The sequence below is a fragment of the Canis lupus genome, chromosome 38, assembly GCF_048164855.1.
Source record: "Canis lupus baileyi chromosome 38, mCanLup2.hap1, whole genome shotgun sequence".
Lineage (NCBI taxonomy): Eukaryota > Metazoa > Chordata > Mammalia > Carnivora > Canidae > Canis > Canis lupus.
Genome location: NC_132875.1, coordinates 7,488,629 through 7,509,926, shown reverse-complemented (window position 1 = coordinate 7,509,926; position 21,298 = coordinate 7,488,629). Strand labels below are relative to the sequence as shown.

Here is a 21,298-nt window from a genome sequence, read left to right as displayed (position 1 = left end):
TTTCCAGGAAAATGAGACAAGGAAATAGAGTTATATCTCAGAAGATTGTATATAATATAGAGATTTTTTAAAAAGTCACTGGGAGAGTAAGACGGAGCTCCTTTCTGCATTCTAGAGTTATGTACTTCATTCCAAAAGCATTATGAAACTGTTTACTCCAGAGAACCATGGCCAGGCTAGAGTTAAGTCTGAAAGAACTTTGCATCTTAAGGAAGGACTAGTCCATCACTCAATCTAGGGTATTAGTGTTCAACAGAAGGAAGAGAGACAGCACACCTCGAAGGTCAGTTACTGCTTGAGGCTGAGCCTTACCCTCTTGGCTGGGGACATTGGGCTGATATTTTTTTACCACAGGAATGCCATAATAGGCATACAATTTCTGCCAGCTTCATACATTAGGGCAGAAATGTGTAGATTGTTTTCATAATGGCCCATAACAAATCATGTCTCCCTATATCCATGCCTCTTTGCATCATAAGTTTGTCACTCTGACCATCAAGAGATGGTCATTTCCTTACCCTTTGAATTTGACCTAGCAACTTGCATTAACCAGCAGAATGCTGCAGACTTAATATGTATGTCATTTGCCGATGAGACTTATGAGGACTGGCACCTGTTTTTTACCCTCTTGAAATTCCCATCACTAGCCCAGGAGAGACTACTGCATGATGAGAACCATCTAGAATGACAGTGAAGATGACAACCAGTGTCAAGGCTCCAGACAGATGAGTGACCCATCTTAACTCCTCTGAGCCTGGTTAAGTTGCCAGGTGATTACAGCCATATGGGTGACCCCAGGTAAAACCAGCAGAATAACCACTCAGCTGAGTTCAATAACCCAAAGAGTCATGAGAAATAATAAGTCATTGTTTTAAGTCATCCCATAATTTGGGATGGTCTGTGCCCCTGCGAAGGCCAGTTGGTATAAAGAGTGTGTTTCTCTGTGGATCTAAAGGCTTTCTGAAGAATCTGTCGCCTTATCCAACATAGAATTCCAGTATCTTTATCTTCAACCCCCTATAAATGCCACAGACTTCTTCTTTTATTAGACAATGACTTTGTCTCCCTCTATTCCCCTAGGCTTCTTTACTGGAGCCTACTTAATTTTGCATCAAGAATTTTTAGGAGAAGCTACAGTTGGCTAAGTTCATTTCCCTTTTTTATTGTCCTCTTAATTAAAGGCATATCCCCTCTCTGAGATTCATACTCCACCACCTAAAATCTCTTTTCCTCTTCTCATATTGTCCAGAGTAATTGAACTGCAATGGAAGAGGACATACATTTCTTGCAAGAGGAAATTTTTTTTTTTTTGACAAATCCTTATCTTACCAATGACACATGCCACTTTGGCTGTTCCTAGCTAGGCACAGGGACTAACTATTGTTAATTAGAGATAGGCCAGCCTCGAAGGGATTTGACTCTGGTTCCAATTTGAAATGGGGCTTGTGTGTTTGGATGTGGATTTGGATTTAGACTGTACTGCAACTTTCCTTTGCACATTAACTTAAAGCTCTTTTTCTTAAACCCAGCCAAAATGTTGCACTCCTTCTTATGCATGGGAGCACACATAGCAAAAAAGACAAACTTTTAAGTGTAGATAAAGGCTTTGAGTTGATATCTCCCAGCTGAAGGAAAATTGAAGATTCCTATTTGGAATTGCTCTGCCTTTCTAGAGCCTTAGTAGAACCAAACCTATGTTGTTTTTGTTCTGCGATGTTCAACGGTCCAACTATATTTTCATGGATTCAATAGATTATTTTGGAAGTCTTACAAACTGCTATCAACTGACTGTTTACTATGTGTATTTGCTTATCTAAATCAATCAGAAGGGTAGAGGTATTATCTCTATTTTGCAGATCAGATATATGAAGAGAGAGAAGTTAAGAAATTAACCGTGTCATGCTGAAATGCTATACTTGGTCTTAGTTCCTTAAAGAGCAAACCACATAACACAAGTAATCCATGAAAAGTTCTTCTACCATAAATACTTACATATTAACTATGTTATTCTGAAATAAACTGCAACTATCTAGCCCTACCTTACACACATCACAACTGATGCATGAATCCTAGAATCTTAGAGTTCAGAGATCTTGTCCAATTCCTTTATATTACATATAATGAGACTAAAGCTCAGCGGGATGAGGTGGGCACTTGACGGGATGGGCACTGGGTGTTATTCTGTATGTTGACAAATTGAACACCAATAAAAAATAAATTTATTAAAAAAAATAAAGCTCAGTGGGAAAAAAGTGTGACTAGCTCAAAGTCACACAGTGGGCACTGGAAAACCTGATTTACAAGCAGTTGGGGTTTGCACATTAAGGCATGTGGTGCACAACAGTAAATGAGGTTGTCCCTTGGAAAAGATTGGCTTGATCCCCTATGAGGTTCACACTGAGAATGGCATTTATCTTGCTGAATACTACTTCATCCATGACATGGCCCCGATCTTATAGACTGTGAGATTCATATTTATTTTTATGCAAGCTGGGGGTCTAGTTCTAAGAGATGGAATCACATTAACCAAACTCACAGACTGAAATAACAAACCAGAGTGTAGATTAATTTACACCAAGGAATACCTTTATCCCTCCTCTGCCAAACACACTGTATGACAGTTAAAATATTAAAATATCTTTCTGAGACACATAGTCATTCTCAAAAGCAGGACAAACATATTCATGGGCAAAAAGTAGAAGAGAATACCCAGAGATAAGTAGAAGTGGAAGCCACCTACAAATCTCCAAGACCAAAAGCAGGAAGAGGCAGCTGGGAGTTCACTGCTTTCAGCCTAACACAGAGGTCCTCAACGTCACCACCATTGACATTTGAGGCCAGGTAATTCTTAGGGTTATGGGGTCCTGTGCATTGTAGGATGTTTAACAGCATCCTTGCTCTCCACCCCCAGCACCACCCTCCCTCTTTACCTTCCAGCAGTCCCACTACATAAGCAAAAATGTCTCTCATGGCCAAAATTGCTCCCGTCTGAGTACCACTGAGACTCACCTACCACTGAGGTCATCTAAATATTACAAACGGCTAGGATCCAGAGCCAGACTCACTTTAGAAAACCAAGGGTTGAGGTAGAGTATCCTCACTTTTGAACAGAAGCAACCAAACTGCTATCACCATCTGTCTGGCCAGCTGTTGTCACAACACACTCGGGACAGGATGGATAGAGACAGCCATCTCACCAGAGACCCAGCTAAGTCTTCCACTGGCACAAAGCACCAGATCGGTGACTCTCTCACATCCCCATGAGCCACTTAATGCTTCCAGTTTTTATGAGGCCCTATGTCACTTTCATCTCCTCTGGATTAACATCAATAACCTTGAATCCAAACCCCCAAACCAATGATCTCTGCATCATAACAAACTGCCCAAAGCCCACTCAGACTATGATTTTAAAGCCCAAACTATATTGTACTCATTATGGCATCATTAGCTCACCTGAGAATCTGGTACAGATTAGGTGTCAAATAAAATGTTTGTTCATGGACGAAGGGATGAATGGCCTAGTCTGAAGTGAGCACCTATAATGTATGAGGTTCTGAGCAAGGTTTATTAGATTATGAGCTTTGACACTATATACAAACCTGGATTTAGACCCTGATATGCTTCTCACTAGTTGTGGTACCTTGGGACTATGACTTAAATTTCTCTGAACTCTAATTTCTTTTGTAGTAAACAGGAATAACAATGACACTTAGCACGTTGCCTGACACACAGTATGCCTTTCATTTTATTTTTCTTATCCACTAGAACATATAATGATATTTAATTCTGACATCTTGTAAATTGAATCTTTCATTAGCATTTTTATTTTAGGTATCAGAGGGAGTAAGTGATTTGTCCAGGGGCACAATGCTATCAGCGAAAGGATCAGGATTCACAGCTGGCCATTCTGACAGGCTGCATCCTGGGATCTTCACAACACCACCCTATTCAGTAAACTCCTAGAGTCATTTTCAAGTAAGCAACAGATTACCTTGGACTGCTAATTGTTTGAGTCAGGGTGCTTTTTATTTACTTTCTGGAAAACTTCACTTTACTTACCCCATGTCTGGGAGGATGCAGAGAGAGCATCTCCTTCTTGAGCAGACATCATGCCTCCAAGCTCTACATACAGTCTAACTGGCACTATCACCTAGGGGCTCCTACCCTTCTAGAACTAGGATTGGGAGGTATTGTTTTATTTGTTAAAGTCAATGAGGTTTTATTTCTTATTTGTGCAAAACTTTTATTTTGATTTCCATGTCAGAATTTCTCTGTTTTAAAGATTTTATTTATTTATTTATTCCTGAGAGACACAGAGAGAAAGGCAGAAATATAGACAGAGAGACAGGCAAGCTTCCCACAGGGAACCCGATGCAGGACCCAGTCCCTGGACCTGAGATCATACCCTGAACCAAAAAAGATGCTCGACTGCTGGGACCCAGGTGTCCCAGAGTTTCTCTGTTTTAATGAAATTCAGAGTTAGTTTGGATTTGGGATTCACTGCATCCAGTTATTTGAATTGACTGAACTCATCCAGAGTTGGCTCCATCCATCTCCCAAATTCACGATGTCAGCTCCATCAGGATGTTAAGAAGCTGGATGGTTTTCATACAGCAATAAATTCCAGCACCACCAATATAGATTTGAATGTCTGGGAAGAGATGGGATTGAGTAATTGTAAGATCTTGACTCTTGGCGTTCTTATTTCAACACTCTCAATAAGAAAATGTCACTTCACCAAATAAAAAAAGGTAACCTAATAATGTTTACATCAAACACAGCTCATCCATGATTCCTGGCAAGCTTTTTCATTGGCAAGAGAGCCCAGCGATACGGAACTCCTTGGAGCGGTGAATCTGAGTTTCAAACTCTGCAATAATAAACACCTACAAAGAAAGTCATGCCCACAAAAGAGCCCATGATGCTGTCATGGGTTCCCAAGAGAGGGAACCAGGACTGAACCAGGGCCCCAGCTGTCCTCTGCTTTCCCCTAGTCCCTTGCATTTCTTTCTTAATCCCACCATTTCTTCTGATTCAAAGGAAGCATATAACCCAAAGGCTCTCTTGTTTCTTTTTCATTGGGACAAAAGTTTCTTACGAATGCCCCCCAGTACAATTCCTCATTGCTCTTCTTTTCTAAGAGTTACTGCTCTTCTCCTCACCTTTACCAGAGGATCAAAAGTGATGCAGCCAAAGCCTGTCCTCCTCCCACTTAGACTCTCCCCAGACTTGAACCTGCGAGGCCCTGTTCATGCTCTCAGGCAAAGCACTGCTACAGATACAAGTGACAGCTGGCTCGTAAGACCTCACAAGCAAGTTTTTTTTGGGGGGGGTCTTGCTAAAATGCATTGAAACAAATAAGGCAGAGCAATTATCACAGTGGTGATGAGGGTAAGCTCCTTCTGAAGATGTATGTTATTTTTATAAGTGAAGCAAACTCAAATGTATTGGTGTTTTGGGGGGTTTGGGGGGGTTGGTTTTTTTGGGGGGGGTTGTTTGGTGTTTATTTGTTTGTTTGTTTTCTTGAGAGACAGCATGTGAGCAGGAAGGAGCAGAGGGAGAAAGAGAATCTTAACCAGGCTCCACACTGGGCAGGGCTCAATCTCATGATCTTGAGACCTTGATCAGAGCTGAAATCAAGAGTCAGGTGTCTAACTGACTGAGCCACCCAGATGCCCCTCCAGTATTTTTTCTGATTTGGGTTTTTCCGAATGACTTTGTGCTCTGCATGTATTCAGGAGGTGGCTCTCACATGGAGAATACGTTTAGAAGCCAATATACTATAGTCGTCACCATTCTTGACTTCCCTGGGAGAATTTTTACATCTACCTAGCACATAGGTGATGAGCATTTCCCTTCATCAAGACCCCTTGGCCTTTTGTCACTACTGATGCCCTCATCTGAATTGGAATGGCCAAGTTCATGGAACAGATGAAGGGAGCCACTCAAATAGCTTTAGGCCCTAAACAGTAAGGTTTAGCCTTCTTTCTCATAGCTGTGCTTTGTAGGAAAAAAAAAAAAAAAGAGTCTAAAATGTTTCTTATGAAAGCTACTATAGCCTGAATTATGCCCCCTTAAAATTCAAATGTCAAAGCTCTGCCCCCCAATGTGATGGTATATAAAGACAATAAGGGTTAGATGAAGTCATGAGGACAGGACCCCACCCCCAGTCCAGTTAGATTTGGGCCCTTATAAGAAGAGGAAGAGACACTAGGGCTCTCCCTTTTCCTGCTATCCCAGGGCACAGTGAGAAAGTGGCTGCCTATAGGCCAGGAAAAGGGGCCTCACCAGAAACCTTCCATGCCAGCACCTTGATTTTTAGCCTGTAGTACTGTGAGAAATAAATGTCTGCTGTTTAAGCCACCTGGGCTATGGTATTGTTGTGGCACTCCAAGCATACCAAGATGGAAGCAGATGGAAATCATCACTTATGCAAAAGTAGCCTTGATTTCCTAATCGTAAAATAGCCCTGAAAAGTCAGGAGGCTGGAGAAAGATGAAAAGAAAGACTGAGCATGCTGAATTCTTCAGAGCCAACTATTAGGCTTCAGCAGGCCCCTGGCCCATGAACACCGCCCATGGGAAGAGTGGAAACATGCTGGGGTGGGGTGGGGGTAAGGGGGGCGTGCTCAGGGAAACTGATCAGGAAGGTGGTACCTCAATTCCTTGGGAGTCTCTGGAGAAAGCTGATCTTTTTAATGTACCAACGAACAAACAAACAAACAACAAAAGCTAACCCATTGAAGACCCAACTATCTCAGGTTCTGCAGGAAGGGCTTATTTTTGTTTCCAGGGAATTGTTTTCTTACTGTGGAGGCTTTGCTGCCTCCTGCCCAAGAAGTGGTTTTGTTTTCTCTATAGGCATTTACCAGTCTCTTTTGTTGCAGGAAACAGAGAGCCACACAGGCCACCTCAGATAATAGGGTTTTACCGCAAGGCACAGAGAGCATTAAGGAAGGAAATAAACTCGGGAAAATGGAGAATGGACCCCTCCCCCTTTGACAGTAGGATCTCCCCAATCTCCTCATTGGGAAGATTCCACCCTCCCAGCTATTTCTCCTGTCCCTTCCTCTATGCACCATCCGCCTCATGCTTTACCCTCTCTCCACCTCAATAAATATTTCAGAATGAATGAATGAATGAAATGCCCATCCTTTCTATTCCTTCCTAATGTGGCCTTAGTCACAGCTTTAGCTTTAGAGCCCATTTTGTCATCATTGCTTTGTGAAACGTGTGTGTGTGCGCGCGTATGTGTCTGCATGTGCATGTGTTGTTTTAACTACAATTCTGTCTCCTACCTTCATCTAATTTTCCAAATTAAATTCCAGAAGCCAAGAAAGAAAAAACAATTGACCTTGCAAATCACTATTATCACTGCTTCTACAGAGATTTTTCATACCAGGTCACTCTTGTCTGGTCAGTTGGTTGGTTGGTTGGTTGGTTGGTTTGGTTTGGTTTCCAGATGGTAGGGGAAGAAAGAAGCAAGATCCTGGGGCTTAGAACATATCTACATTGGGGCGCTCACCACTAAGATTTCATGATTTAGCAAATAAAATTGCAGGATGCCATATTTGGATATACTTATTCTAAAAATCACTTATTGTTTACCTGAAATACGAATTTAACTGGCTGTTATGTATTTTATCTACTCCCCACCAAACCAGTTTGAATGAGGCACCTTCCCAAAGATGAGATTGCTGGGTGGCCTGAGTGATGTGCCCAGTCCCCCAGCCTTTAATGGAAATCTGTCTAAAATACATATGTGATCAATGGGAGGACTGAGTGACTCAGTTGGTTAAGCATCCAACTCTTTATTTCAGCTTAGGTCATGATCTCAGGGTCCTGAGATGGAGCCCCACATCAGGCTCCCAGCCAAGCATGGAGTCAGCTTCGGATTTTCTCTCTCCCTCTCCCTCTGCCCCTCCCCCTGCTTGCTCTCTCTCTCAAAAAATAAAATTAAATAAAATACATACACGATCACTGTTTGAACAGACAAAAGGCATGAAGTATACAATTAACCATTTCCTGATAATACGGGGTCATCATTGCATCAGTTTTGGGTGTGTGTTCAAGGCCTCTTGTTGCATGTACTGTTAGCCTCTGCACTGGAACTTTCATTTGGGAGGGCCTATTTTTTCAGATGTATGCTAGCTATGTTCTCGCTGTCAGTGGTCACAGCTTGCTGCTGGTAGTATGTTTGCCTCTTTTGCTTTCAAATATAGAGAGGTTTTTTTTTTTCTTTTGGTAATTATTACATTTATTATATTTTTTATATATTTGGTACTATAGTACTATTTATGTACTTAAAATACGAATACATGAGACTCTGAGTGAGGGCATTAGGAATTTTATGAGATTCCATATTAATATTGTACTTCACAGTTTCAAAACTTGTGAGTTCTAATACTTAGATTTTATAGCATTGGCTCCTCAGAAATAGATTTGCTACATTTAGAGAAGGAAGACTGCACTTATTTATTGTTGCTGAGTGGTGTTCCAGATTCTCTGCTTTATGTGACATACAACTTAGCAGTGTGTTTCAGATGCATGACATTGAGGTAGCTAAATCCCCAGTAAAAGAGGTTATTACCCTATTTTTAAAATATAACATTATGTAATCCTTGATTCCCCAGGCTGTTCCTGAGTGGGGAAAGATGACCAGGGTTAAAGATACCAATTAAAAGCATAGCTTTTTTTTTTTAATTTCTGAGCTTCCACTATTGCAATTGCTGACACCTCAAAACTGCACCTGACCAAGCTCCACACAGGGTGCTCCTCCTCCTATAAGCCCTGCTCCATCAATGGTACCACCATCACCATTGCTCAAGCCAGAAGAAGGTCCTGCTAGACCTCCCTCCTCTCTTAAAATGAATAAGTCATGAAACTGGCCAATTTTGCCTTCTGACTACATTAATCTTTTCATTCTTTCCATTCACACTCACCTGTCCCTGTCCCTTTTTAAATCTGCTGGGACTATGGAAATAGCCTTCTATTTACTTCCCTCTTTTAATTTAGGGCCTTCTGCCCCCACAAATCAATTGTGCACACCATCATTGGAACATTCTTACAAGATAAACCAACCCATGTCACTGCTCTACCTAATTCCCCACTGGCTCTGGGAACCAGACCCTTCCACACTCGTGGCCTTCATCTCCCACCTTAGTCTTCTGACCTTGAACTTTATACTCTCTGAAAACTGCTTGTGTTCTCTCTCCCATGCAGCACTATTTCACACCTCAGTAGCTTTGCTAATACTGTGTTCTCTGCCAGAAACACTCTTAGCAACTCTACCGCCTAGCCAGCTCCCACTAATGCCTTTCTAAACTCAATCGTTCTCAGCTTCATCCTCTCCTGACCCCAACCTCAAGCTGGGTTTACATGCTTCTCCTTTGTGTCCCCACAACATCCGGGATAGCTCCTTCTTATAACACTGCACAACATCAAAATTTTTCATGTGAACTTATCTTGAGCTAGACTATGAGCCTCCTGAGGGTAAGGATATTCTTCATTCCCTCTGTCCTAAATGCTTGAAACAGCACCTTTCACACAGGAGATGATGACAGTCAGTGGATCTGACCATGGAGACAGAAACATCTAACATGTTCTTGAGAGCCCTTCAGCTCTCCTCTCCTCTCCTCTCCTCTTCTCTCCTCTCCTCATGAATCTCTGCTGGACATCTGGCAGCCCCGCTCTCCAGCTGCTGCTGCCTCTGCTGATGCCAACAGTGATAGGTCAGGGCAATTCCAGCTACAACTCATGCTGTAGCCATTAGGTATTACTCTTTCCCTCATGGCATTACATTTCTTCTAAGGTACCCAACCATGGAGGCTTAGTGTTGCCATTTCTTATAGTCCCTATGATGTAATAAAATTTATTTTGTTATAACCCAGCTCCCTATTATCCAAAATTAGAAAGTATTCCCTGAGGAGTAACTTGAAGAACAATGTGAATGACATCCTCCAGTGCCTCCCTTCTCACCCCTGATCACCTCTTGCTCCTTGTGGGTGCCTGTCCTGCCCAAATGGAACAGAACTGACGTGATAGAGCTCAGTTTTACCATCTTAGTTTGTGCCAACACTCAGATACCTTGTATAAAGTTTGAACTTCACCCTTCTGGGTCCCTTAATTCCAGTACCTTAAAATGTCAACTATGGCTTTTCCCTTAGAGCTCCGCTAATTTTCGTGCAAATAAGATGCATCTAGACTTCTCTCTTAGGTGATCAGTTCTCTGCAGGGGATTGCCCCCCAATCCCTGACCCCTGCCTAATTTTCTGACCTTCCATACTTTTACTTAGAAATGGCCTCTTCTACTGGAATAAAGCAGATGCCCCTTCAAAGTGGATCAGACCCTCTCCTGAACTGTGAGGCCCCTGAGGCATTATTCCCGGCTCTGCTGACAGAATGTGTCAATATTCTCAATCAATGACAGTTGGGTTATAGAATAACTCTAGAGCTTTGCACAAAATCTGGGTTTTCCCCACTCATGGACTGTACAAGTGTCTGAAGATCTTATATTCCGCAGTGAAGTGTAATTATACAAACAAGCTCCCTGATGACACTGGAAGCAGAGTTTGAAAACTTAAAAACCCACAACTCCTTAAGTGTATTCTTCAAAGTCAGATGATTTATATGTCAATCATGTATAAGGTTTGTGTTTTAGTTTCCCAGTGCAATCTCAAACGTCTTACCCTTTGGTGACTTTTCTCTTCTTACACATCTATGCAGGCCTCTTTTTCCTGGATACAATGCATAATGGCACTTACAAGAAATCGTTGGTCTCTTTCTTCAAAGTAGAACACAATGAAGTTCGTGGCAGATAGTGATTCATGGTTAGATTAATTAGAAACTAAATGAAGGAGACCAGAGTATTTAGTTATCTATTAATGCATAACAAACTACCTCAACACTTAGTAGCTTAATACGACAACCATTTTATTATGTCTCTCAATTTCGTGGGTCAGGAATTCACACAAGGCTCAGCGGCATAATTCTTAGGTTCTTTATGGCATAAAGCAAGTACACTTGGGGGTTGTCCACAGGCAGATGGGCTAGTCTGGAGAGTCAGCTTCGTTCACAGATCTGGTACCATGACAGATGCCTGGGAGGCTACACTCAGCTGGGACTGCCAAGGGGAGGATGTACACCGGGTCATTCCAAGACGGTCACCTCAGAAAAATCGGACTTCCTGTGGGGCTAGCTTCCCACTGAGCAACTGCTATGAAAGACAGAAGGTGGAAGTTCACAGTCTGTTGAGGCCACAGAGTGTCACTTCCACCATTGCCGATTGGTCAAGCAGTCCTGGAGCTCACATAGGAGGGGACGTAGACCTGACCCTTCAATAGAAGAAACAGAAGAGAATTTGCAGCCATTCTTTGATGTACCTCCAAGAAAGGCTCCTGAGAGAGTGGCAGAGAGAACATAACCTCATTCATTGCCTCAGCAAATACTTACGGGGTGCCCACCACTGAGCACAAGATGATATGCTGGGCTCTAGAACAAGTCTGTGAGCTAACTCGTGGGTCGCAGACCAGGACAGCTCTCAGACCAGGACAGCTCCCAGACACTGACAACAGATCTGCAGTATTTGTTTTTAAATACTTGAATTAATCGTCAAGGCTTAAAAATCTGTGGGTGTCACATAAAATCTGAGTTCTCAACTTTAAGGGATGAAAAATTAATCTTGCCAGCACCTGGCTGGAACTGCCAAAGAGCCACATGCAGCTTGAGGGGCCTGGCCTCAGGCACAAAGGAGCACGTGGCTACAGGGAGTTCCAGGCCTCACCACCCCACCCCCCGCCCCCAGTAATGTTCCTTCTGGCTGCTTGTGGGCCCTTCAGCCCACCGCTCCCCCCTCCACTGGCAGAAATATGGATAAAACCTTGTCCCTGTCAGCTGTCACCAAAGCCATAGCTTTTGGAACAATGGCTGAACTGGCCACAATGGCCACAGCTTCTAGAATCATTTACCATTCTGTGACACCATTCTCTAAGACAGAATTCTTTTTTTTTTTTTTTTAATTTGAGAGGGAGAGAGAGATAATGACAGAGATAATGAGCGAGAGCATGAGCTGGGTGCAGAGAGAGAAGCAGGCTTCTCATTGAGCAGGGAGCCCGATGTGGGGCTCTGTCCCAGGACCCTGGGATCGTGACCTGAGCCAAAAGCAGACACCCAACTGACTGAGCCACCCAGGCACCACTCTAAGACAGAAATTTTAGAAGTGACATATGGGCAGCAAAAATGGTGTAAGAAATAGTTTTAAGGGCAGCCCGGGTGGCTCAGCAGTTTAGCACCGCGTTCAACCCAGGGCCTGATCCTGGAGTCCCGGGATCGAGTCCCACTTCGGGCTCCCTGCATGGAGCCTGCTTCTCCCTCTGCCTGTGTCTCTGCCTCTCTCTTTCTCTCTCTCTCTCTCTCTCTCTCTCTCTCTGTGTCTCATGAATAAATAAATGAAATCTTTAAAAAAAAAAAAGAAAATTAACTTAAAAAAGAAATAGTTTTAAGTGACATAAAAATGCATTTTTATTTTAGCAGACTTGTTTTTAATTCCATGTACCTGAAGAAAAAATATTACCAGCACATCAAACCACGTGATGGACACTAATGATACAAATTTCATATTTTGAAAAAAAGCTTATGAAACATTTCTTGCATATAAAAATGTCTACTACATGTAAGATACAAAGAATAATCTAATAAACGTGCACACACTCACCAAACAGCACAGAAACAGAATGTTATGAATAACCAGTCGTGCTCCTATACCTCTTTCCCTGATCATGGCTTTTTTTCCCAAAGTAGCCAAATTTTAGGTTTTTGTTAGTGTCCCTCCATTGTTTTCCTTCACAGGTTCACTATACCTATATGCATCTTGAAATAACATGTTTAATTTTGAAAGTTTCAGAATTATAGAAATGGAAATGTCCACATGTATTTGTGACTTGCTTTTTTTTTTTTTTTTTTTTGCTCCTGGTTACATTTGTGAGATTTGTCCATTTTGAAGCCTATAGATGTCATTCATTCATTTTTATTGTGTTAAGTAGTCCACTGTATGATATATTGCAACTCACATAGTCATCCCTCTATTAATGGTCAATGAAATTATACATTTTGGCTGTAATGAATAACGTCATTATGAACATTCCCCTACAGGTGCACAAGTGCAGCAGTTTCTTTAGGGTACATGCCTGAAAAGGAAATATCTGGATCTTAGAAGATGCTCCTCCTTATCAAGTATCCCAAATATAGTATTGCTAAATCACTTCACCAAGTGGCTTAACCCTGCTCTCAGCCATGCATGAAAACACCTGCTACTCTACATCTTGGTCAGTACTCAGTATCACTCGACTTTTTAGCATGTACCTCTCTGGGGTATCAAGTGATATTACATTATAATTTTAATTTGAATCTCTCTCATTACCAATGAGGTTGGGTATTTTTTGTCTGTTTATTCTAAATTCTGTTTCCTTGTAAAATATCTATTCATATATTTTCTATTGGGATAGTTTTCTTTTTTTATTGAAGTGTAGGAATTCTTTATGCATAAAACACTAGGTACATTTGTGGGGAGTTTTTTGCTTTATTAGTAGTGTGTTTTACTGGAAAGTTTTCATCTTAGTACAGTTAGATTTGTCAAATTTTTCATCAGTGTTTTGTAGTTTTTAATTGTCGGCTTACCCTGAATCAATAAATACATAAGACAAAAATTTCCCTAAATATTTAAGGTTTTGTTTCTCACACTTAAATCTTTAGTCTTCCTGGAAATTATTTTTATATATTGTATAATGTAGGTACCCAATTTCACTTAATATGGATAATCAATTTTCCCAGCACTGTGCCTATTTCTAGCCCAATATGCAAGCTTTATCTGACACCAAGTTTTATATGTGCAAAGGTAGGTTTCCTAGCTCCTGAATTTATTTTAGTGGTCTAGTTTTTTTTTTTAAAATCTCTGTACTGCTGGTACACGGCCAATTAATATAGCTTCAAAAATATCACATAAGGAATATTTCCCTACCCTGTTTTTCTTCAAGAATGTTCTTTTTGGCCATTTGCTTTTTATTGTGAATGGTATGCTCTTTTTCTTTTTAACTGTATATTCAAAATGCATATTGCTGACATCCAGTTTTTAAAATACTTAAATCCAGCAACCTAGCTATACTTCTTATTAATTCTGATAGTTTGTCTATAGACCATCTGAGATTTTTGGGGGTAGGACAAAAATACTGCCTTCAACTGATGATGGTTATGTTCCAGAAGTATCCTTTTCTTGTTTCTGATTTTAAGGAGAATGCTTCTAATTAATTACCATTAAGTATGATGTAGCTGAAGGTCTTTTGGTCAATACCTTTTATGAGGTTAAGGAATTTTCTTCATATTCTTAGTTTGCTAAGAGTTTTTTTTCCATGAACAAGTGTTATCTTTTATTCCATGTGTTTTCTTCATCTAAAAAGATCAGCATATGGTTTTCACGTTATAGCAAATTTGCATTCCTTGGAATAATTCAATATGATTATGATATTCTGATATTTGTAGAATTACCTTTTCTGTACACTGTTTGCTGAAATACTTTGCCAAGGATTTCTACATCCATATTTATGATTTAGATTGGATGGTGATTTTCCCTTTCTATACAGTCATCATCTGGTTTTGGAATTACAAAATGAGTTGGGGCATTTCCTGTTTTGCTATTATCTGGAAGAATTTAAATAATATTTAAATTACCTTGAGTAACTTGATAGGATGAGCACTGGGTGCTATACTATATGTTGGCAAATCGAACTTCAATAGTATATATATGTATATATATATATAATAAATATATATAATAAAATATGTAATATAATAAAATAAAACCTAAAATTAATAAATATAGGTATATAATAAAATATATATAATAAAATAAAATAAAACCTAAAAAAAAAAAGTAAATAAATTACCTCGAGTATTAGAAAGACTAGTCTGAAATGTCATTAAAATGTTGTATTTTGGGGCACCTGAGTGGCTCAGCTGGTTAAGCATCTGCCACTGGCTCGGGTCATGATCCCCAGGTCCTGGGATCAAATCCTGCTCAGCGGGGAGCCTGCTTCTCCCTCTCCCACTTTCCCCACTTGTGATTCTCTCTCTCTCTCTCTCTCTCTCTCTCTCTCAATGTCAAATACATAAATTAAATCTCTTGGGGAAAAAAAGATGTTGTATTTTATTTAGGGGAAGATTTTGATATTTATTCATTCAAAAATTTTGACAATTATAGCACCATTCAGGATTTCTGTGTCTGCCTGAGTTAATTCTGGTAATTTATATTTTATAGCAATTTGTCCATCAGAGAAGAGGTCTAGGCTAAAGACCTATCTATCTTTTTATCTCCTGCATCAAGAGCCAACACCAATTGAATAAAGGTGCTAAAATAAAATGTAATGAACCAGTGATACAAAATGATCAGTCACCTGCCATGCTCCCAGACATACTAATTCATGGGCTTCTCAGGGGACACGCCAATGAATCTTGAACACAGCATAGTGAGGGCCAAAGCCTGCCTTGGTCAGTGGCTCATTTTAAGTCCTTAACTCAGCACTAAAAATTTTAACTGGAAATTGAAGCTAATAATCCTGATAAACTGCTCACTTCACTGTGTAAGTGTGCAGATGTAAGGTGATAACACACACACACACACACTGCATTTTGGAATACAATCACTCAAAATTACTAAATGCAGAGGAATTAATGTACAAACCAAGTCCCTTTCATCCCATCTTTAGGTTTCTGGTTCACATACAGAGGGGTTTGCAAACTCTATTAATGTCTCACAAAATGTAGCCACTGGCATGATGCCCACCTTAGCTATTCTCTACTGATCATTGCTTCCAATACACAGTGTATTTCAAAGAGTCAGACAGATTATGCAAGGTCAGACACAGTGCTGGGCCATCCTTCCTGGTGTCTCATGTGGCTGAAGCCGTATTCTATGTGGTCATAGGTTTACTAAACAGCTGTGCTGGAGGAGAAAGAGCTTGAACTTTGGAGTCTGGAGACCCACATGTAACTCCAACTCTTCTACTTCCTAGCAAGGGACCATAGACAATTCACAGAGCTCTTATGGGCCTCCTTCCCTGTATAACAAGAATGAAATCATCTCCCTCACAGTATAATGAGATTGAAGATTCTCACCTCCTTTGTTGTAAATATGAAGACTAAAAGAGATATTTGTACACATGTTCTTAAAACTGCTATGCACAATATAAAATAATCTTTTTTTCCCTAATGATAATCGAATAATATGAATGAAAAGCAGGATTTTATAATGGGCAAAGACTGAATCTTACAACAAGAAAATATAGGTTTGAATACTTAGTGCTGCCTCATTTAAGATGTGTGCTTTTAATCAAGGTACCCTTTACTTTGAGAAGTAAATGGGAGCTTATACATAAAGTGTTGGCAAAGAGAAATAAATAAATAATATTTTATTTTATCATCCCACCCCCGACCACTACACATTTGAATTTGACCAAAGAAAAATACACATATTTATCTTTTAACTTGTTCTGTTAATTTGTTCAATTGGTTCCAAACTGATTTTGAAAAAATCCCAGCCTGATGGAAGAAAAAACACATACGGCTTTGGAGTTCTAAGAATGTGTGGGTGAGACCAGTTGACCTCTTTGGATTAATGCTTGAACTCCACATGTGAAGTCTTTGCTCTGTGTCTGAGCAAGATCTCTCAGTAATTTAAAGACGTTTATCTCCCCAAGATTAGTTAATGGAGGATGGACTTGGGAAAGCCCGGTGATAAAATTTCTTCCTCAGATTTACCTGATGTTGAGCTTGAGAGGGGGCTTCCTCCAGAAGTCATTAGGGAAACCTCATCCATAACTAAAACCAAAACACCCTCCACTGTGGCTTTGCAGATTCACTGAATGGAGCAGTTAGAAATTAACTTGTTCGGCTTCTCTCTTGCCTTTAGCCATCCACACCCAGAAAGAAAAACACCATCCAGCAGAAGCTCAGTGCTGAGGTGTCAGAATCAGAAACTACTCTTCAGAGAATTCAACTGAGTCATTTGGAGATGACGGTTGACTAGAGATATTTTATCACTTTCTGACATTTTAAGTTAAATCTCCTTTAGAGAAATTGTGGAGTTTGAAGTTGCTTAGCAAAAGTCTGCTAATTCTCTGTATTGTATTATCAGCAATTTGAGGACAGGGATCAAGTCTCCTCATTTATTTTTAATCTCTGGGGTGGTACTGACACAGAATTGCTGCTCAATAAACATTTCTTGAATGTTATTCTTCTCTCTGAACTCAATTTGCATTGTGTGGACTTTGGCACCTGCCCCCCACTTGGCCTCCTATTCTTTTCCCATTTACTACCTCCTTTCACTAAAAATGACTAAGGCATTCTTCCAAGACCTGGCTCAAACTCATTTCTAGCAGAAAGTCATCTGAGATTAACCATACCTTCCGTGATCCCCTCCCCCACATTTGGCATTCCTTCAGCCTCAGAGGGTTTAGGCTGCATATTGGTTGCTTTATACAGGTCTTCCAACTGACTTATTTATAATATCTGTTCCTTTCCAGTTACAGAAAGATGAATACCTGGAATTGTGTTAGGCATTTATCACCTTCTCAAAAAATGTGCATTAAAAATGGAATGCATAGAGAGAAAGAAGAAAGAACAAAAAAATAAGAAAGGTAGAGGAGTATTCCTAATGTATGAATGCCTAATATACACTGCTTCTGTAAATGCAGCATCATGGCCAAATCAGATGAATAAAATAATTGCCATTGGATTATTCTTCAATAAGATAAAAACAGAACACAGAAAACCAAGAGAAACCATAAAATACAGAGAATGAAGCACATATTGTCTGCCTCTTTACTCAGTTTAACTTCTCATTGTTATAGGGATTTCACAAAGGTGACCACCTTCCAGATATTTTTTATATTTGTCAAACCATCATTTGTTCTTGTAAAGAAAATCTACTTTATTATCCCCCTTAAATGCATCCGGAAGTACAAATTGAGTCAACAAGCAAGGGAGTTGGGATTAAAATCTGATACAACAGTTAGCAGGTGTCTTAGTCAGTTCTGCAGGATGAAAATCCAAGACCAAGATGCCAGTAGACTTGGTTCTTAGTGAAGATCCTCTTCCTGGCTTGTAGAGAGCTGTCTTTTCACTACATCCTTACATGGCACAGAGACTGAGCTCCAGTCTCTTCCTGTTTTTGCAAGGACACTAATTCCATCATGGGGGCTCCACCTTCATGACCTCATCTAAACTTAATCACCTTCCAAAGGCTCTACTTCCTCACTAACTATCACATTCGGGGTTGGGTCTTCAAATATATGAGTTTTAGAGAGACACAAATATTTGTGAATATAGAATATTCACAAATGTTTTATAACACCAGAAATCTTCAGTTGGTCCAGAGGCCATGTGAGGGTGATGTGGCAATGATGTCTGCCATGAGGGTATTCACCAGCACTAATTCATGCAGACGATGATGGCTGGCTGGAAACAGGCTGTTCTTTCCTCACCACACTGGATTCTTCTTGAAGCCGGGTGCTCTGTAGAAGAGAAAATGTTCCTCTTCATTTGTTTTTTCACTGAACAATTATTTATTACTTATTGAATCTCCAGTATGTGTCAGGTGCTCTTCTAGGTACCTGTGTTGGTCCCTCTGGGAGCTTATGTTCTAGCTGGGAAAGTCAAGCGATATAGTAATAAACAAATGGGCAAGATCATTTCACAATGATATATATAATGAAGGGTAGTGTGATAGGTCATTATTCAACTCAACATACGTGACTGTCTGCTCCTTTGCTAAGGTCCCTAGATAGGTTCTCCAAGTTTGTCCTCAGATGATTTTATTTTTGTCAATGTCAGGAGAATCTCACCTTTTCGTTCTGCCATCTTCATCCTTTTCCTTCCAGCTCACATTTATTGAAGCACTGGGTTAAAATGCTTCGCAATTCAGTATCTTACTTAATCCTGATGACAGCACCATGAGTTTAATATCATGAGTACAACCATTTTACAGATGAGAAATCTGGGGCAGAGAATGTTTTAGCAACTTGCCTAAGGCCATACAGCAAATAAGTGGTGAAGCCAGGGTATAAATGTGTGTCCTCTGATTCCAGAGCCCTTAGCAAAGTCAATCTGTCATCATTTTCCCCAAGGCAGAGTTAGCCCTTCCAACAAAAGGAAGCACCAAACAGATGTCCTCCATCTCCCCAAAGGATAGAAGAAGGATTTGTATTACAGCCAAGGGATATAAACTAGACATGGTAAAGAATATCCAGCCATAAAAGCTAAAAACTTCCTAGAGAAGTTTAGGAAACTTTTTCCTCTGGAGATTTAAAATGGGGGTTGCCAAAGTACTACCCATGGGTGAAATCCAGCTACCTGGTTTCATAAATAGTGTCAGTGGCACACAGCCACACTCTTTCATTTACATATTGTCTATGGCTGCTTTCACATTACAAGGATAGAATGGAGGAGTTGTGACAAAGACCATATGGCCCACAAAGCCTAAAATTTTTATTATCTGGTCCTTTATAGAAAATATTTGCTGACTCTGATCTAGAATAGCAGGATGGATTTTGCCTGGGTTGGCTTAAGTATGGTTCTTCCTAAAGCCAAAGAATGGTCTTGTTGAAACTCTAATGTCCTTCTCAGCTCTAGGACTAAAGATGTATTTCTGTGGTCCAAACAGGCCATTCCTAATTGGTGGCACTCTTCTAGCCACTTTTTCCAGCTGTCTTCCAGCTCTGATTTGGCTATGTCCTTATATTGCGTTTAAAGTATATGTAGCTGGGATGGCTGGGCGGCTCAGTCAGTTAAGCATCCAACTCTCGATTTCAGCCAAGGTCAAGTCACAGTCTCGAGGTCCTGAGATTCAGGCCCATGTCTTGCTCTGTGCTCGTGGGACAGTCTGCTGGATATTCTCTGTCTGCCCTTCCCACTCACTTTCTCTCTCTCTCAAATAAATAAATAAATATTTAAAAATAAAATAAAATAAAGTGTATGTAGCTGACAGAAGTTTCCCAAATTACACTGTAGACTACCATAAGCACAGCTGAATTGTGGTGGGGGCTGGAGGGCACCAGTAATAAATTCAACCCCCCAAAGGAATTTAGTGTGGTGCTTGCACTGATGTTAACTCTGCTTCAGTTGCCATTTGGATTGGGTGTGAAGGGATGACAGGTGTCTGTTGTCCCATCACAATAGTGATTAATATTCTTGCTATGATCTCCATTATTACAAATAAGGATATAACTTATTTAATTTTATCTTGGATAAAAGAAAAACTGGTTGTTAAGAACATCAAGTATTAATTGCTAAAGAAGTCTTATTGATCAAACCGGAGGAGCAGAACTGAGCCATTAGTGAATTCCTTTGAAAAAATACTACACACATACACACATACACACACACACACACACACACACACCCTGGGAAAAATGTGCTAACTACAAACATTTTCCATTCCAAAGAACTTCATGAGCATTTTCCCAATTCAGTTCAATATTAGATGACACTCTTTTTTTTTTTTTTTTTTTTTTTTAACCACCCCTGAGAAACTGGCCTTGGAGCCTTCTTCTCACAAACTGTTGTAATCTTAAACAAGTGACTTCATCTCTCTGAGCCTCATTTTCTTCTGTGAGATGTGGCCATAAGAATGGATGCTCTTTTCCTACACACAGAAGAGCTAGCATGCTTGTGAGCCTTAAATGCCCTCCATCCACCCCAGCTGGCTCCCTCCAAGCCACGTCTCAGCACAGTGCAGTGAAAAGACATGAACTTGGGAGCTGGCCAGACTTAGGTCCAAACTTGAAAAGCACATTTTTATTTAGCAGTTTGGGCCTCATGCCCCTCATTGAAATGGCAATCCATATCCCCTACCTTCTGCCGAAGACCCTCTATTACTCAGCCTTGTGCACCACACCCTGCATTTGATTATCTTCCACAATCAAATCAGAAAATTAATATTCCTGGTTCCTCTCATTGCCCTCAAGGAGGTGTGTATTCCCAGGTCCCCCCAGGGTGGTCTGCACTGTGAGCTGTGTGTCTGTATGGACTCCTCTCATAGGCAATGACTTCCTTGAAGTCAAGTGCTGTACCTTAGGTCGAGCACTGTGGGGACTTCCGCATCAAAAACACTCCCTGAGTAAAGCCCATTGACATCTTTCCAACCAACTTGGGCTCAACCTCAAAGTCCCAATTACAGTTTCAAAGGGTCTGCCCAAGCCAGTCTCTGCTGATCTCTCCAAGCCCCATTGTAGGCCATTTGTTTCCCTTCTTTT

The 21,298-nt window shown here is 40.5% G+C and overlaps 3 long non-coding RNA genes across 7 annotated transcripts in view; 1 reads left to right on the top strand and 2 right to left on the bottom strand.

Annotated features, from left to right (window-relative positions):
• Window positions 1–21,298, bottom strand: part of LOC140626707 (uncharacterized) — a 128,124-nt gene that overhangs the window by 48,108 nt on the left and 58,718 nt on the right. The window lies entirely within an intron of this gene.
• Window positions 173–17,247, top strand: LOC140626709 (uncharacterized). 2 transcript variants are annotated; one of them, XR_012025750.1, is made up of 5 exons: window positions 173–283; window positions 648–798; window positions 3,832–3,975; window positions 13,149–13,321; window positions 16,957–17,247. It is a non-coding gene; the product is annotated as an uncharacterized lncRNA (long non-coding RNA). The 2 variants fall into 2 exon arrangements; XR_012025751.1 differs by lacking the exon at window positions 648–798.
• On the bottom strand, window positions 4,313–11,940 carry LOC140626705 (uncharacterized). Of its 3 annotated transcripts, XR_012025744.1 has the most exons (4): window positions 11,878–11,940; window positions 11,451–11,574; window positions 10,688–10,845; window positions 4,313–4,651 (listed from the first exon to the last, which is right to left on the bottom strand). It is a non-coding gene; the product is annotated as an uncharacterized lncRNA (long non-coding RNA). The 3 variants fall into 3 exon arrangements; XR_012025742.1 differs by lacking the exons at window positions 4,313–4,651; window positions 10,688–10,845 and adding an exon at window positions 10,907–11,332; XR_012025743.1 differs by lacking the exons at window positions 4,313–4,651; window positions 10,688–10,845 and adding an exon at window positions 10,907–11,211.